This window comes from Pinus tabuliformis, chromosome 1_1 (assembly GCF_031772625.1).
Source record: "Pinus tabuliformis cultivar Carrire ecotype Pingquan chromosome 1_1, CPIR1, whole genome shotgun sequence".
NCBI lineage: Eukaryota > Viridiplantae > Streptophyta > Pinopsida > Pinales > Pinaceae > Pinus > Pinus tabuliformis.
The window spans coordinates 84,732,428-84,743,035 of record NC_142297.1 but is presented as its reverse complement, the minus strand read 5'-3'; the positions used below and the strand labels follow the sequence as shown (position 1 = coordinate 84,743,035).

The following is a 10,608-nucleotide window of genomic DNA, read 5'->3' as shown; positions in this document are numbered from 1 at the left end:
TCTCCCCTTACATTCATGCATTGCACTTTCTTGGTGCAAATTCCTCATCATGAAATTGTTCATGGAACACCTCCATGGATTCATAGAACAACCCCACTAAAAATTTTAGGCCAAAAAGAAATCTGATCTATTGGATACATGGATGCATCGAAGTTCGATAGCTGAAAAAGTCAAATCAACTAGGAAAGTTAATAGTGGAGATCTTAAATCATAACATCTCAATACAGAGAAGTTGACTCACACTATTATTATGTTCGAACAAACATGCTTGGTTTGAGCAAAACTACTTCAGTAGCTCAGAATGTTGTAGTGTCTTAGCAGTCTATTGGCTTCTCTCAACCCACTCAAATAGGCACCATGAGTTGTTGAATAATAGTGCCTATCAGTAGCCTCACCTACAAACAAAATTTGCAGAGGCTTGCTGCTAGTTTGATCCTCTGCATATGGCAATGGCTCAACCAATATATCAATATCATCCCCTGTTGAGCCCACAGGAACATAGGTATAAGACCCCCAAAACAGAGGATTCCTGCCCCAGTCACTCCTCAGAATGTCGTCTATCATAGAACTCTTATCTCCCTCACCAACGTTGTTGCTTCCCTTCTTCAGATCCATTCCGAATGCAGATAAGGTATCAAGGAACCCCTCAATGACCTCCTGGTCCGATAAGGACTCCATTGTAATTGCTTCCTTTCCCACAAACCACACCAAAACAACTTTGGATTGCTTGTGGATTCGCACTACTGCGTAGGTTTTCCTCATCCACCATGGAATCAAATCATCACCACCATCACCATGTTTCGGCCCTGCAAAGACCAACTTGACATTGGGGATCTCTGAAACATCAGGGCCCATATGCAGCAACACCTTATCCACAACGTCGAAGCCAAGTCTGTTGATTGCACTGACTTTGCGGGGTGGCAGGTGTGGCTGGAAGCCATGAAATATAGGGACCCGTGGATTCTGATCCTTGCTACTATCTGCATCATTCTTATTGCAGTTTTTTATGACAGACTTCAATACACCTAATGAAACAGTGAGGATAACATGATCGGCCTCAACATCAACATCAGGCCCCTTCAACAACACGGCCCTTCTCCCACCAATCCCCACCTCGCAACCCTAGGCTACACTCTCAACCTTAACATTATACACTATACTCTCCTCAGGTAGCCTGTTCACAAGTTCCTTCACGACACTAGAATACCCCCTGGGGATGGACAACTATTTCCTAGGGAATTCCCAATACTCACTGAAAGACTCAACGTCCACGTTATCCAAATCGTCTGCAATAGTGGTGATCCTATCATTGTGACACCGGCTATGAAACACAGCCTCCTGCAATGACCTCAGATCCCAATTGGGTCTTGGCTCCTCTCCCAATTCTGTCGAAATAGCCGATGGGGATGTAGATAGGGCTTCGTTATTCTTAGCATTCTTCACTAAATATTCCTCCAACCCTACTCTTAGATAAGCCCCCAAGCACCCCTTTAATAACCCATGTTTGGGCTCCTCCCCAGCATGACCATTTGGTAAAATCATATCTTGTGCCTTACCCAATAAACCCTTGTACAGTCTAACCATTGGATCTGCCAAAGATGGAGGCACCAATAATCCTCCTTCTGCCAAAACGGTTGAAATGTCCCTGAGATCATCCATGAACTCCCACGGCTTCTCCCTATCCTCCATGGCAACAATCTGCTTAGCGATGTCATAAACAGGGCTCCCTTCAATACCATGAATCCATGTTTCCCCCTATTCTACTCTTTCACCATGAAATTCAGTGTTGCAGATCCTTCCTCTAGCTCGATCGATGGCCTCTAAGAACACGAAATCTAATTTGATTGAGGCATAGGCCTCCATTAAACGATTTGCAACTGAGAGGCCCGCCATTCTTGCTCCTACTATGACGGTACGGGGATTTTTTACTGTATTCATGATGTTTTCCGATGCACCCAACTGGTATTTTTCAAATTTTTGAAGCCCTCGATGGACCAAAAGGAAGCACTGCAGTCGAACAAATCTTAAGTGTCTGTGAGGAAGATGATTTTTTCGAGGTACGTAACCTTTCAGAGATGCATAATACTTCACTGTATTTTGGTTTGCGTATAGTTTTCTGATATATTGTTTACCAGATTGTGAACCATGGCATGCCAAGAACGGTCATGAAAAGCATCATGGAATCGCCAAGGAATTCTTCGAAATTCCTCTGGAAGACCGAGCATGCCTCTACTCAGAGGACCCAACGCAGAGTGTTCAGCTTTCACCAAGCTCCAATATTAGCAAAGAAAAAGTCCTTAATTGGAGAGATTATCTGGAGCATCCATGTCATCCTCTGGAAGAAGTGATAGACTCTTCACCTAGAAAGCCTGAAGCTTACAGTAATCATTTACAAATTTACATAAAACCCTTGAAATAACACATAAGGTGTTAGCTCAAAACAAAAAAAAATATTTGTCTGTCTTTGTTATAGAGAAATTGCAAGTAAATATGCCACAAAAGTGAGAGCACTGGTTCTAAGACTGCATACCCAGGTCTCCATGGCAATGCTTCCTTTGGCTTCTGTCATCTCCAGATACTTTGCCACACAACAAAGCTCGCATATCTGTAAATTCTTCGCATTACTTACATTCGGCAGCGCTCGTCTGTAACTTTTTTGTTCTATGCATTTGGAAGCTAAAGGGAACTGGTCCTGCCTTACCGAGCAATAAAGGCTACATCTTGATCAACTGGACCAACGAATGGATCAATTATTGGATTTGCTACTATACTGCTTTTTGTGAGGATGTATGTATTTTGCCCTAACTTTGTAATTCTTTTCCTTTCTTAACTAATTATTAATCCAATGGCACAAACAATTTTAATCATCATCTGATCAAGACAAGTGGCAATTTGGGAAATTAAACATCTGATCAGACACTCGAGACCGAGACAAGTGGCAATTTGAGAAATTGATTTCAGAGATAAATGCCTTACAGCATAATTAACATACATACTAAATACCTACAAAATTATAAAGCCTAACTATATTTGCATGATGTGTTATGGAAATATGTCAAAACAAATCTAACAAAAGTAGTTAAAGAAATTACCATTTCACTAATAAACAAGTTTAACTAAAATTACAACCAAATTAAACAATATTATACTTTGAATCCCAACCATTATATATAAATCTATTTATCCTATATTAAGAAAAATCAAATCTTTTAAGTACAACCATTTTCTCAAGTCATATTTATATATACACTGAAAATTTATGTGTGAATAGATTCACATATTTTTATATATACACTCAAGATTTATCTTTGCTACGATATATTCACATCTTTTTAGGGATAAATATCTTCTCAGGATTTTAAAATTTCAAAAATATTTACACCTTAAAAATTTTAATCTCAAAAATAATGATACATTCAAAGTCTATGCTCTGGAACACGTCTACGCTCTGAAACTCGCTGAATGAGTCTAAGTTCATCATGATTAAAAAAATCTATATCATTTACGCTGTCGCTTGTTTTCTTTTTACCCACCGGACGACAATGAAAGCCACCTCCGCGTCCATCCATGAAGAGCCAGAGAAGGTCCACTTGGCATATCGCTTCTCATGTACATGTGGTCGTCGTTCATCGGCACATGCGCTTGTGCAAAAATAGATCCTTTCTGCATTCTGGAGTGGTGGGGTTCGTCTCTGCAGTGGACGCCAGGCAGCGTCGAGAATGGTTACTTTATTCCAAAGTCAACTGGCGGGGCCGGGGCATGGTGATGGATCCCAAAGACAGGCGGGTTGGCCGTCTACGTCCATCACACGTATGCATGAACTTGGTATTGTCCAGTTAGTGACTAGTCCCAACTGTACTTGCAAGGTGGCCGTCAAAGTCTAGAAATGCTATAATATAATATCAATCAGTGAACTTTTATTATATTATTATTGATCCTGAATTTAGTATTTGGGAAGCCGTATTGGTCATGCGAAAGTTTCCAGAATTTTTAAGTTGCAGAAATTGTTTTTACTTCAGGAAAATTGTTGTGCTATCGCCGGCGGGGAGAACAAAAATGGGAGTAGTTTTATGTAACATAATTTTTTTTTTTTTATGGGTCATGCGAAAGTTTCCAGAATTTTTAAGTTGCAGAAATTGTTTTTACTTCAGGAAAATTGTTGTGCTATCGCCGGCGGGGAGAACAAAAATGGGAGTAGTTTTATGTAACATAATTTTTTTTTTTTATGATTTATTAGGTTACTATTGATCTTGATTTTAGTATTTAGGAAGCTTTATGGGTTATGTGAAAGTTTCCGGAATTTTTAAGTTGTAGAAAGAAGTTGTAAGGGTTATGCATCAAACTTGTGATTTTAATGAATTCTTGTTAGATTTTAGAGAAATTAAACTGGAAAAATTCATTAAAAAAAGCTTCCAAAAAATCACACTAAAAATAACTCGGTTGCTGAAATTGTTTTTAGTTTTGGAAAATTGTTTTGGTATTGCGACCAGAGAACAAAAATGGGAGTAGTTTTATATAACATATTTTTATGAAATTTAGCTTTATGTAACCTATTTAGTTTTATATAACATATTTTTATGAAATGTAGTTTTATGTAACATATTTTCTTTGTGAAAGTAAGGAAGGTTATTATTAAGGTTTAATAAGACATTTAAGGTTTATTAATAATATTGATATTAAGATTTCTTAATAATATCAAGTTTTATTAACAAGGGATAATAAGAGGGTATGTGTAAGTTAACGATGGTTTCTCATGAAATATGGTAATATAAAACTAGAAAAAAATAATATGTTAACTACCAGGGATAAGTAGAGGTGTTTGTTGATGAATTTGAAAATTGATAGTTGTTATTGAAAAAACGAGAAAATTTAATAAGCATTACAAACATTCTCATGTAGATGAGACCATATAAAAGAAGTGAAGGGAATTCATTTGAGATTCTGTTTAAAATGACCAAAGTCCAAGAGAAAGCAAGAGAAGCTACCAATGCAAAAGAAAGTGTAGAAAGTAACTCCTATGTAAATGAAGCCATAGTTTTCACCACATTGTAGTAGCCAAATGGAAGAGGAGACAATTATAAAATATTTTGAATTAAAGTTCAATCGAAAAATCAAAATGTAAATTCTCAATGTAGTTTAATTTCTAAGCCATTCGTTGATGAGGTTACTTTAAGCTTATGATCTAATGCATCTAAGCTTACCAACATGGTTGCAAGTGAGATCTTTCATGAGAATCACTATGATATAAAATCAAATTTTGCATTAATTCTAACTATTTTTATGAACTATATTATCTAATTGCATTGTTAAACACCTATGAAGTGATATTTGGTGGCTCATACCTATGGGATAAGTCTCTAACATGGAAAAAAATGTCACTTGGTGAAAGGAGGTAACATGGTATCTTTGGAGAAATTAAATATTATACTTATGTCTAGTATTCTAGGCCACTGTTCTAGTTTGAAAAATCACACACATAAAACATAGCTAAATATTTAATAGAAAATCATATAATTTACTATTGAATTTGAGAAACTTTTAGCAAAAATTATCAACTTATTCATATCTATTTTAAAAAATAGGCAAATTTTTAATAAAATTGTTGATTTTATTTTTTCTTAAATGGCCAAAAGATAGATAATTGGAAAAATTTCACCCCTCAAAATTCCATAGCTAACACATAGTCAAATCACATAAAGGGAGAGAAAGAATAACTTCTATATAAAAAAATAGTAGTAGACCATAAAGCAACGAATAATCTTCTTCATTATGAAATAGTGGAGATGGAAAAGCAAATGGAGGTCATATGTTTCCATCTCATTAATGATATAGGATGTGAAATCTTAAATGGATCTAAAATAGATAGGAATTGATCATGTGTTAAACTAAAAATAATAATTAGCAAAAAAAGAGGTCACTAAATCTGTTGTTTTGGAAGCTATTCAAAATTCTAAAAAAGTTGTTGTTATGGAAATAATAGTGTTATCACTATAGAGGAAGGGGCTACAAAATATTAGTTTAAATATATAAAGGTGGATGAAATATGAGGTTGCAATTGTTGGTGTGATGGCCACACCTTAAATTACTTAATTACCCATTTTCCACAAAGGATTTTGAGATGCTAATGTAACAACCAAATAATTAAGAAAATAAAAAATAAAATGGGAACCTAGAAGGGAATGGTACCAATAAGAAAGAGGGGAAAATAAAAGGGCAAGGACATTAGGATTTCTAGCTATCTTAATAGATCCCAATGTTATCCTCTTTGTAACAAATTAAAATGGTTTTACCAACCAAGATTAGTAAGAGATTGGTTTTATTCTTGTAAGCAAATCCCTAAAATTGGAGAGAGAAATAAAGGCCGAGCATCCATACCTGATGGGGCCCAGCCCACGTGGTCCCACACTAGCCCAATCCTATGTGGACCAGCACTGATATTTTGATTTTGGATATGGTGTGATTGCAATTTATTTGGTAGGTGATTATTAATCAACCCACGGTACTGACTTGGTCTCTTCCCGCGACACCTGTTCTTCTCGAAATTACCAAACCCTAATTTCACTTTTCCCTTTTCACTGCCGGTTCGCGCCTATTCGGTCATTTTCACTCCGTCACTTTGCTCTCTGTGTTTTGCTCAGGTATTCGGCTCCGCCTCTGGTTCTTGTCCGACGTTCGGCACTGTGTCTTCAGGTAAGAGATTGTTCCTTGCTATATTTCATTATCCTCTGCTCGAGCTGATGTTAACTCTCGCAGCCCCTCTGTGGTCAGGGTTTCACCTTGTTTCTGCGGCTTATGGGTTCGGTTCACTTCAGGTATGGCTATGCTCCTCAGCCATACAAGGGTTTCGCTTTCTGTCAACTCCTTTATAGCTTCACGACGTTGTTTCTGTTGCGAGGGTTTTGATTTGGTTATGAACCCTAACGTTGCTCTTCTGTGGTGGTTGCAGGTGACCAGTCCCGTGGCTTTGCAGGGACTTCGACTGCTTGTCTTCCGGGTAGCTCTGTTCTTACCTTAGTTTCTTCCGTGGTTCTTCGTCTTTGCTGTATTTACTTGCATCTGTGGTCTGTATGCGAGATAGTGGTAGAGTCTGGTCTTTATGTTATTCCAACCCGTAGCCGTAGCTTGGAGGGTTTCTGTGAATGCTTTTGTTTAATGGCTTGCTCCAACGAATCCTCGTTGCACAATCGACCCGTAACTGTAGCTAGGAGGGTTTCTGTAAGTTCTTTTATTTGGTGGCCGGGACCAACGAATCCTCGTTGCACAGTCCTTTCATGTTATGGGAGTTTTATAAACCTGCAATGTAATTACACAGTGGTATGTAATATATATTTAAGTTCGGTGCTGTTGCTTACCAGTTTCGACTGTGGACTGTATCTTGCGTTATTGTTTGTCTCTCCTCGCTTTATGCTCGCTCTCGGTCTCGGCTGGTCATGAGACTTTTGGAGTCGTGATACTCCGTTACTGTGTCTACTTGCAATGAGTTGAATGTACAGCAAATAGATATGTGTATTCCTTTTGGGGTCGTGAAACTCGATTACTGTATTTGCCTGCAATGAGTTGAATGTACGGAAAATATATATATATATGTGTATTCTTTTGAGGTCGTGAAACTATGTTACTGTATTTGTCTGCAATGAATTGAATGAACAGAAATATGTATGCATGCATATTCTATCATAGAGGACATAAATCTTGCAATCTTGTATTTAATTGTGCACTGAACATTTGATGAAGGAAATAAAATGTATTTTTCTTATTCTCTTTTCAATGCTTCGCTCCGGAACCCCTCTGGGTTATTTCATCTGTCTTTTTATACAATAGTTTCAGCAGTTAGATAACTGCTTGGTAGTTACTACATTACAGTTGCTCGGCAGTTACTATCAACTTACGTGACTTGACTATTTGTTTGTTTACCTGTTTCCTCTGTTACATAAGGGTTTGCTGCTTACATTGATTATTGATATTAATCTAATTCTTAACAACTCTAACTTAAGACCTGTTACTACAGTCTCTTAACAACTCTAATTAAGACCTGTTACTATAGTTAAAACAAAATAAATAGAAATTTAAGCTAACAGAATCAAATGCTGTAGTTGACCTTGGAAGAAACAAAATAAAACATAAGAACTCTGACAGACTTGCTGTCCATTTGTCGAACTGTTCATCTTTCCCAATCTTCTTCAGAAACTTTGTCTGCCCCTTCTCGGTCTTCGCCCTGTCGACCAGATGCTCCTGCATCAGGCTGCCGGGGTAAAAGAGAGATCTCATGGCTCCGTTCCATGAGTTCCTCCACCGAGTAGCCCGCCTTCCAAATCTGTATCTCGTCGAGCCAGGAGCTGTCCTCCATTGGACGGTCCTTCCACTTTACGAGATAACGCAGATACTCCTCGCGGATGCATACCATACAAGATTTGGAATGGGCTAAGCCCGGTGCTCCGATTGGGCGAATCGTTATAAGCGAATTCTGCCTGGGCAAGAGCTCGATCCCACAATCGCGAGTTTTCTCCTGTCAAGCTTCGTAACAAGTTGCCCAAACTCCTGTTCACCACCTCTGTCTGTCCGTCAGTCTGCGGATGATACGCAGAACTGAAATTTAATTGTGTGCCCAGCTTTTTCCACAGGGTGCGCCAAAAATGACCTGTAAATTTCACATCCCTGTCTGAAACTATAGTTTTAGGTAAGCCATGTAATCGAACTACTTCCGTAAAGAAAAGGTGTGCCACGTTTGTGGCGTCGCTAGTCTTCCGGCAAGGAATGAAATGAGCCATCTTTGAGAACCTATCCACCACCACCATCACTGAATCATACCCCCGCTGCGTTCTAGGCAATCCTAGGACAAAGTCAATGCTGACCGAATCCCACGGCCTGCTTGGAACAGGTAGGGGTGTGTACAGCCCCGTGTTCTGGTTGTGCCCTTTCGCCAGTTGGCAGATTTTACACCTGGTTACATACCTCTATACGTCCCGGCTCATCCTTGGCCAGTAATAAAAATGCCCGAGCTGCTCCAATGTCTTATCGATGCCAAAATGTCCCGCTAGTCCGCCACTGTGTTTCTCTCTCACCAGATTTTCCCTCATCGAACAATCTGGAACACATAACTGTCCTCCTCGAAACAATAATCCTTCCTGTAAATTGAAATCTAGCCATGGGCTTGTATTCCTCAATACGGGATTCTGGCATGCTTCAAAAGCTTCTTTGAAATCCGCGTCCATCTGGTACAAATCCTTCAAATACTCAAATCCCATCACCTGTATGCCACTTTCCTGTAAGAGCAAGGCTCTTCTGCTCAAAGCATCCGCCACTTTGTTGGCTTGCCCACTTATGTGTTTCAACACAAAAGTGAAACTTTGCAGGTACTCCACCCACTTGGCATGTTTATGGTTCAGTTTGTGCTGCTGTGTTATGTACTATAACGCAGAATTATCAGAGAACAAAACAAACTCATTTCCTAGTAAATAGTGCCTCCAATGCTTCAAGGCTTGAACCACTGCATAGAATTCTTTGTCGTATGACGAATACTTCTGCCGACTTTCATTCAGCTTTTCACTAAAGAATGCCACCGGTCTGTCCTCTTGACTGAGTACAGCGCCAATAGCTGTCCCACTGGCATCACACCGAACCTAAAAAGGTTTGCTAAAATCGGGCAGCCTCAAGATTGGCCTCTCCGTTATTTTCCGCTTCAGAAGTTGGAAACTGTCTTCTGCTGCCTTAGTCCAGCAAAAAGGTTGGCTGGCCTTTTTGATGGTTTATAGCATGGGTGCGCAGATTTCACTAAAATTCTTAATGAACTTTCTATAAAAACTTGCTAAACCGTGAAAACTACGTACCTCGAATAAACTCTTAGGTGACGGCCAACTCATGATCGCTTCAATCTTCTCCGGGTCCATCTTTAGCTCATTCTCTGCCACTACAAATCCCAGATAAATTAACTCCTTCTGCAAGAAAGTGCATTTCTTCAAATTTATCAGCAGTTTGTTCTGCTGCAGCTTCTCGAATACTCTTCGAATATGTTGAAGGTGTTCTCTTTTCGTCCTGCTAAAAATTAGAATATCGTCTAGATAGACTATCACGAATTTTCCAATAAATTCCTTTAACATTTCGTTCATGAGTCTCATAAAAGTACTCGGAGCGTTACTCAACCCAAATGGCATAACCAGCCATTCGTACAGTCCTTCGTTGGTCTTGAAGGCTGTCTTCCATTCGTCCCCTTCCCTGATTCTGATCTGATGATACCCACTTTTCAGATCTATTTTTGTAAAATATGCTGCCCCACTAAGACAGTCCATCATGTCATCCATCCTAGGCAAGGGAAACCTGTATCGAATGGTGATCTTGTTTATAGCCTGCGAATCTGTGCACATTCGCCATTCTCCACCTTTCTTGGGTGCAAGGACTGTAGGTACCGCACAGGGGCTTAAACTCTCTCTGATCAGTCCCTTATCTAACAATTCCTGCACTTGTCTGCGTACTTCTTCATTGTCCTTTGGACTCATTCTGTACGCTGCCTTGTTTGGCAAGCTTGCTCCTGGTATGAAATCAATATGGTGGCTGATGCTCCTCTTGGGAGGCAACTTATCAGGTAATTCATCAGCCGCAATATCTTGAAAT

General features: G+C 39.1%; 1 pseudogene; it reads right to left on the bottom strand.

Annotated features, from left to right (window-relative positions):
- Positions 1 to 288: 288 nt before the first annotated feature.
- LOC149211746 (putative polyamine oxidase 5) lies at positions 289 to 2,603 on the bottom strand (annotated as a pseudogene).
- Between the last annotated feature and the right edge of the window lie 8,005 nt (positions 2,604 to 10,608).